General features: G+C 38.0%; 1 protein-coding gene and 1 pseudogene across 1 annotated transcript in view; one reads left to right on the top strand and one right to left on the bottom strand.

Moving 5' to 3' along the window:
- PTPRN2 (protein tyrosine phosphatase, receptor type, N polypeptide 2) overlaps positions 1-5,777 on the bottom strand; it is a 1,341,366-nt gene that overhangs the window by 848,670 nt on the left and 486,919 nt on the right. The window lies entirely within an intron of this gene.
- On the top strand, positions 826-1,382 carry LOC102840040 (annotated as a pseudogene).

Genomic DNA, 5,777 nt, shown 5'->3' with positions numbered 1-5,777 from the left:
GATAAAATGGTGTGACTAGTTTATCTGGACCATTATTTGACTTAAATACGACTTTTTGTTTTTGTTGTTCTAGTTTTGCCAAGACTCAAGGTTCAATAGGACATCCAAGGGCAACAGTCTGTGAGAGTCACCTACACTTCCATAAAAGCCAGAAATCTGAAAACATTAATATTAGGCCAATTGTCTGAAATAACCTACAAAGCTATGACCCTAAGGTCTTTATATCTTAGGAAACAATGAGGCATTTTGAGGTCATTGGATTTTGTTTAAATCTTTACTGCTTTTGAAGTTCCTTTATGTTAGCATTTTGGGCTTATTGACTGGTAACTTTCCATACAGACTATCAATACATTTGCTGTTTTCACAGTCATCACTTTTGTCTTATATGCCTTTAGGTTCTATAAATTAAGATTTCTCTTAGTGAATGAATGTTATTGAAATTAATTGCTGTGCATCTAACTCCGATTGTTTTAGAAGTAATTTTGTTCTATCACTTAAGTTTTATTAATTTGTGCACATAAACCTTTCCATGTATTTTAACTGAAAATTTTTCCTTTGTATTTTTCATATTAGTATTTAATCTATACTACTGACTGGATTAATGATTCTCATTGAACAGGTGACTTCTAATGTAATTTATCAGAGAACACATATGCTGCCCATAAAGTGAATCATTTCACACATACACATATATACACGTATATACATATATACTCAAGTCCATCCTTAGAAGCAGATTATATCTTGATCTAAGTATGTCATACTTATTCAATCTGTATATTGAATAAATAATCTGAGAAAAGTTTTGCCGCATCTACTGGGAGAATGAAAACCATTCTCAGCAATTAGACTGTTGTCGACATTCTATAGAATGTCGACATCAGTCTGAATGGCCTCACAGTTATGGTGAACAGCCTCTGAGGAACCTCGAGAAGGGACTTCAATTACATCATTGTAGAACTTAGTCTCCTTGGACAGAAAAAGAAGAGGTTTCACGTTGATAACTGGTGGAACTAGTTACAGTCTGCACCATCTGTAGTGATGTGCAGGATATGATCAAGGGTGTTACACTGGGCTTCCGTTACAAGATGAGCTCTGTGTATGCTCATGTTTTTATCCAAGAGAGTGGGTCTCTTGCTGAAATCTGAAACTTTTGGGGTGGAAAATACATCCGTAGGGTTCGGATGAGGGCAGGTGTTACTTGTTCAGTATCTCCAGCTCAGAAAGATGAACTAATATCTGAAGGAAATGACATTGAACTTGTATCAAATTCAGCTGCTTTAATTCAGCAAGTCACAACAGTTGAAAAACAAGGACATCCAAAAATTTTTGGATGGTACCTATGTGTCTGAAAAGCAACTGTCCAACAGGCCAATGAGTAAGATGTAAAAGCTATCCAGCTATGGAAACAAGGCCAGGTGATTCCTAAGACCTATAGGTGATATTTATGATGTAATGAAATGTATGTAACCAAAATATAATAATAATAATAATAATCTGAGAAAGCTGGATACATTAAGACAACATGGCATCAGGATTGGAAGAAGACTATGATGAGCTGCTGGAAACAAAGAGGGTTTGAAACACTTACTGATGAAGATGAAAGATTCTGTAGTATGGATTGTACTCCAATGTAAAGAAAATGAAAATCCTGACAATTGGACTAATAAATAACATCAAGATAAGTTGAGAAAAGACTGAAGTTGTCAAATACTTCTTTGTTTCAATCCACAATCAACATACATGGAAGCAGCAGTCAAGAAATCAAATGATGTATTGCATTAACACAGATCTGCTGCATAAGACCTGTTTAAAGTGTTCAATACATGTGAACATTGGACAAATGAATAAAGAAGACCATAGAATCATAGATGCATTTGCATTATGGTGCCGGAGAAGAATATTAAAAGTACCATGGACTTCTCGAAGAACAAAAAAATCTGTGCTGGAAAAAGTACAGCCAGGAGGCTCCTCAGAAGCCAGAATGGCTAGACTTTGTGTCTCATACTTTGGACATACTATCAGGAGGGATCAGTCCCTGGAAAGGACATGATGCTTGGTAAAGTGGAGGGTCAGCAAAAAAAGAGGAAGTCCTCTAGTGAGATGCATTGACACAGTGACAAGAGCAATGGGTTCAAGCATAACAATTGTGAGGATGGCACAGGGCCAGGAAGTATTTCATTCTATTGTGCACCGGGTCACTGTGAGCCAGATCCGACTCAAGTTCTACGGTCATTTGAGTTCTTTCTGAACATTAAACAAGTAATATGGCTAGTGCTTTAATAAGTCTGGAACAAACCTAGGGAGAAGTAGTTTGCTTTTAGGAGGAGTAGTTGAAAGTAGATTATGATTCCTTAGTGAGCCCAGTGTGGGGCACTTTACCATCGGTTTACAGGAAGAACTGGGGAAATTGCCTGGGTGTGATCTTAATGCTTTTCTGAAAATGTGCTGTTTTAAGTGCAGTTGAGTTGATTCTGACTCATAGTGACCTTGCATAGTGTTTTTGGGGAGTAGCTGGCGGGTTTCAACTGCCAACTTTGAGGTTAGCAGTCCAGCACTTATTATATAGTGCCCACACCAGAAATCCTTACTAAAAATTGTTGTTGTTGTTGTCATTAGGTGCCATCAAGTCAGTACCAACTCATAGTGACCATATATGCACAACAGAATAATACTGCCCGATCCTGGGCCAACCTCACAATTGTAGCTACATTTGAAGCCACTGATGCTGCCACTGTGCCAATCCAGCTTGCTAGGGGTCTTCCTCTTTTTCTCCCACCCTCCACTTTACCAAATATGTTATCCTTCTCCAATGGCTGGCCACTCCTGACAATATATCTAAAATATGAAAGACGAAGTCTGGTCATCCTGGCTTCCAAGGAACCTTCTGTCTGTACTTTTTCCAACACAAATCTATTTGTTCTTTTGGCAGTCCATAGTACTTTCAATGTGCTCTCCTCCAACACTGTAACTCAAATGCTTCAATGCTTCTACAGTCTTCCTTATTCACTGTCCAGCTTTCGTATACATATGAGGTTATTGAAAATACCATGGCTTGAGTCAGGTGCACCTTAGTCCTCGAGTTGACATCTTTGCTCTTCAATACTTTAAAGAGCTCTGCACAGCAGATTTGTTCAATACACTACGCTGTTTGATTTCTTGACTGCTGTTTCCAGAAGTGTTGATGGTTGATCCAAGAACAATGAAGTCAGAATAGTTTCTCCATTTATAAAGATGTTACTTATTGGTCTAGTGGTGAGGATTTTTTATTTCTTTACACTGAGGTGCAACCCATACCGAAAGCTGTGCTCTTTGATCTTCAAATAGCCTCATGCAGGGGCATAGAGAGAAGAGAGAGTGAATTCTGGTGTGGTACTGTAGGATACACTGGACTGTAAGTTCAACTTGAACTTCAAAGTGGTAGTTCAAACTCACCAGTTGCTCCTTGAAAAACCAATATAGTGTCATTATGTCAGAACAACTTGACAGCACTTAACAACAAATATATATATATACATAAATATTTACACCTATGTGTGTATCTGTGTGTGCCTGCGCGTTCCTGCTTAAAGACACCTTATAATATATATTGCTGGCTCATTAACATTGAACTTAGAGTCAATATTAATATTATAATTAATGATTGAATGATGTTTACCTAACATAAGCATTTTCTCTATAAGGCATAATACATCCTTCTTGAATTTAGGGATGTGAGACAGTGCTTCCACACTACTCTTGGGCTAGCAATCCAGTGATTATTTTAAACAGCAAGATGACCAATAAAAAAAAGTAAAAAACGCAAATCTGTGGTACTATGTAGACCCTGAGCAGCACCCTTGTTTATAGTATGAGAACTCAAACAAGAAGGCAGAGCATTTTGTGGGGCATCAGATGAGCCCATTTTTGCTGCTCTGAGCAGGCCTGTGAATGACCATGAACCCACCAAGAGAGTTGATTTTGGAACTCTACATAAATTTTAGCAAGTAGGAGAATTCGCAAACATGGAATCGGTGAGTAATGAGGATCAAATGTAAATTATATTGTAATCCTTACAGTACACCATAGTTATCAGTGAACTAAGTCTAAATATATTAACTTGGGTAAGTCTTCCATAATTTTGAGTGGAAACATACATATCACAGAAGTAGAAACACAGAATAAAAATTAGTATGCAAAATTTTTAAATCAGTAAAATCACAACAAATAATAAATATAAATAAAAGTATAAAAACAAGGGCAGGAAGCATATACATAAATTTCAGAAATAATGGTTACCTATCTTTGGGGACCAAAACCAAAGCCTATTGCTTTCAAGTCAATTCCAACTCATAATGATCCCATAAGGACTAAGAAGAACTACCCCACAGTGCTTCCAGGGCTTCAAATCTTTATAGAAACAGACAGCTACATTTTTCTACTTTAGGACTACTGTTGGGTTTGAACTGCGGACCTTTGGTTTAGTTAACAGCCATACATGTAACCACTGTGACACAATAAGACAAGGGCCATTTTTCAAACTGATATCATTTCTTTGTCTGTAGAACATTGATCTGAAATTTTGTAAAGTTCATCAGAATCAGAAGTATAGCTGGTAACATGTCCGTTCAATTCATGGACCGGGAAATTTTAAACAGTTCATTGGAATATCTTTTAATTCTTACAGGTGGGCAAGATGCTTAACTTCTCTGCACCTGTGTCTTTTCCTGTGGAGCAGAGACAGTAACGGGACTCCTTCATAGGAATACCGGGAGGATATAAGATGATCGTTCACATGAAGAGCTAATTACTATTCTGGGGTGGAATATATGTATGTGTGTGGCCATAATCATTATTATGGATATGATCGAATCCCACAAGCTCATCACCTCTTCCTGAACTACACTTCCTCCCTCTGGTGTGTCCTCGGACACAAGAAGGGAGAGGGATGGGGCACAGACTGTGTGAAGTGGCCCTGTCCTACCTGAGCACCACGGGGACCCACCAGACACCAGTCCTGTCAGTCTCACTCCCATTCAAGTTTAAAACAGACATATGATTTTCTTTTCTCTTAAGATAGAAAATCACTGGACATTGTGTTCTTAAACAGCAGGTAGGAACGTGTATTCATGATCAAAGCAATTCCAAATCTGTAGTCAGGGTCCCAGAGCCATCATTGTCATGGACTTGCTATCTTCCTCACCCAGTCATGCCAAAGAAGATTGTTTTATTTTGATCCTACTCTTTTCTAGATTATTGCAATTAGAGCTCCCACCCAGTGTTCAGCTCACTTTCTCCCCTAGCCATTTGTTTTTCCACATATCAATGGCAATTTCGTTTGTACTACACTGTAGGTTAAGGCGCTGGACCACAAGGTTGGTTTGAACCACAGAGTCAGTGGTTTAAGCTCACCAGCCACTCCTCAGAAACCCTATACCAGATTGCTATGAGTCGGAACCGACTTGAAGTCACTTAACAACTCACTATCAACAGGTTCTCTCTTGCTGTGATGCAACAAATCAATTTAACCCAGAGCTTCTGAAGGCTGCATTATCTGTTGGCTTTTTAATTATATCCTTAAGTCATGTAGGAGGGTAAGTCAAAGAGGATTGCTACAAAATCAGAAACCTTTGTTAAAGAAAAATATCAAAATATGACTATATGAATCTATTGTTTCCTGACACATCCTGCATCTAGGAGTATACACTTTGTTTTTGTTTTTATTGTGAATTGAGTAATAGTTTACATGGGAGAAGACCAGCTTTACATTAATCCTATCATATTTCATTTCATTGCAA

The sequence above is a fragment of the Chrysochloris asiatica genome, unplaced genomic scaffold (assembly GCF_000296735.1).
Source record: "Chrysochloris asiatica unplaced genomic scaffold, ChrAsi1.0 scaffold00277, whole genome shotgun sequence".
Lineage (NCBI taxonomy): Eukaryota > Metazoa > Chordata > Mammalia > Afrosoricida > Chrysochloridae > Chrysochloris > Chrysochloris asiatica.
This window is presented reverse-complemented; position numbering and strand designations above follow the sequence as displayed.